Source organism: Carassius auratus, unplaced genomic scaffold, assembly GCF_003368295.1.
Source record: "Carassius auratus strain Wakin unplaced genomic scaffold, ASM336829v1 scaf_tig00215261, whole genome shotgun sequence".
NCBI classification, from domain to species: domain Eukaryota; kingdom Metazoa; phylum Chordata; class Actinopteri; order Cypriniformes; family Cyprinidae; genus Carassius; species Carassius auratus.
Window position 1 is genome coordinate 618,624 of NW_020528011.1, and position 2,409 is coordinate 621,032.

General features: G+C 34.8%; 1 long non-coding RNA gene across 1 annotated transcript; it reads left to right on the forward strand.

Annotated features, from left to right (window-relative positions):
• The first annotated feature begins 238 nt into the window (after positions 1-238).
• On the forward strand, positions 239-2,409 carry LOC113094112 (uncharacterized). Its single transcript, XR_003287985.1, has 3 exons — positions 239-387; positions 1,393-1,580; positions 1,756-2,409. It is a non-coding gene; the product is annotated as an uncharacterized LOC113094112 (long non-coding RNA).

Consider the following 2,409-nt stretch of genomic DNA (forward strand, 5'->3'; position numbering starts at 1 on the left):
GACTTGAGACCCATCCCGATGAATATGTTTATTATTATTATTATTATTATTATTATTATTATACATCCTGAGAGCTGCACTTAAGGTTATTTTAAATGTTAGAATAAAGTGACAACAACCCATCAATCAATTTGACAGATGTGACAGATGTCATCATAATCCGTGACTTTAAACTGACGAGAAGGAAACAGGAACCTGGAGAACCTGTTCTGTTGTAGACTACACTAGATTCCTCCTCTCGTCACCATCTGTATATAACCGCAGCAGAGCTCTTCTCTATTGTGTGAGTTAAACTCTCTCTCCTCTGATCACATCTACTGTATATAAACCAGCAGCAGATCTCTCAGATCCCCAGAGGACATGTCTCTCTCTTCAGATCTTCACAAGGTCATTACACTCTTCTATATTTCATTGTTTGTTGTATTTCACTGATTTATTTCAATCTGAACATTGCTGTTTGTATTCAGTGAAACTGAAGTGTAAATCTGGAGACACAAACACTTTTTACATCACCACACAGAGACTAGTAAAATCTGTCATTGTGATATTCCCTGTGATAGATTTCATTTGTCTCCTAGGAATTATGATCAATATTACACTGAAAAATAAAAAAAATTGGGTTTCAAACTATTTATTTTAGCTTCATAATTAGTATTTTTTAATTAGTCAAATAAATGTGTTTATTGAAATGTTGCTCAAATAAATTGACTTCAATTAAGAGATGCAAAAGATTTTATGTTAAAAGTTTTTGTAATGCTATGCTTAAACATGCAAATGAGGCATTATCTCATTTAATAGGCCTATGTACTCATTTCTCCAGAGGGAGGTTTAGATTGATTGAGTTTTTTTTATTATTTCATTTATAGAAAATACTGTCAGAAAATGAATACATAAATAAAAATGATACAGTGGCGGTCATAATATTTCCAACACTTAATATTTTCAGCTGCTAAAACTGGTTTGAAGTCAGTTATTTCTATCTTTTGCTGTAGTGTGTCAGATGGAAATATCAGTTTCCAAACACTGATTGTGTCATTAATATTAATAATGCAGTGAGATGTGTGTGCTGCACACAGAGATGTGATCTGATCTTCATCAGTCTGTCTGGAGTCACATGAAGAAACAGAACAAACTGAGACAGACTCAATCTGAACAACTGTGTCTCCCAGACGCTTCCAGAAAGTCTGTCTCAAATTAATGTTTGGAAATGGAAACTCATAGGAGACACTACAACAAAAGATAGAAATAATAAAAAAAATCTGCTGGAAATACTAATGTTTTAATTATTTTGGCCCCACTGTGTTTCTAGGATGGACGACTTCATCTGAGTTGGATCTAAACTGATGTTTGATTCATTGTTGAACTATTTTTGTTGTGTTGTCTGCAAATTAGGTATAAATGTGATGTAGACAAAAACAAAAACACACAGAGAAATCTGCTGGAGCATCAGGAACCACCACAAAACACCAGGACAGAGAGAGAAATGGAGGACAGGAATGAAACAGAAATGACTGGATCACAAGAGAAAAGCAGAGAGATACTTGGGAGATGGAACAGTATGGAGACACTAAAGCCAGATTGTAAGCATTTGATCAGTATCTTTTAACCGTCACACTCTTGGCATAAAATATCACTTTCAGACAGATTCATCAGACTTTCTGCACTAGATGTACTACATATTTACAGATGTGTGATTATAGAAAAAACTATAAATCCAAACCAATGAGAATATTTCTATATGTTTGTGATTTCTAGTCTCACGTGATCCAGACGGACCTGTGATGTTCATCCAGATGTTATTCAGAGAACACAACATCACAGAGACCAGACACCAGCATCATCTTCATCATCATCATCATCATCAGAATACAGTCTGATCAGTTCCTGGACTCTTTTCACACTCATCTGATCACAACCAATGGTTCAGTTTATTTCATCTGTACTGTGTACACACACATAATTCTGAATGAATATGATACAGTTTTACAGTAATCTAACATATCATCAGCTTTTTACTGTATTTATTTTTAATCTTTGGGCTATGCCCTTTTATTTTATTTTATTTTTTTTTCTGGTTTATACAGTATTTGTTTATTTTACATCATTGATATGAATGTTTGTTTTCTATTGTTTGTTTGTTGTGCTAAGCTGCACATTCGGTCATGGAAAAGAGACACCTAAAAGGTTTATTTTGTAGCTACTTTTTCAAAGTTGATCAGTTTTTTCCTCGGGCTCATGACTGCAGCATGGTTCGGGGGGAAGTGTTTTCCTGTAATTTGGGATGGTTTGACCCTCGAGTGTAAAAGGGGCGTACTTGGCCTCTCAGGACTTAGTTCTGGTTTGGGTCTCTGTGAGGACGATCAACTTTAATGTCACCAGTAGTTGTGAGTCAATAAACTCTCTTTTTGA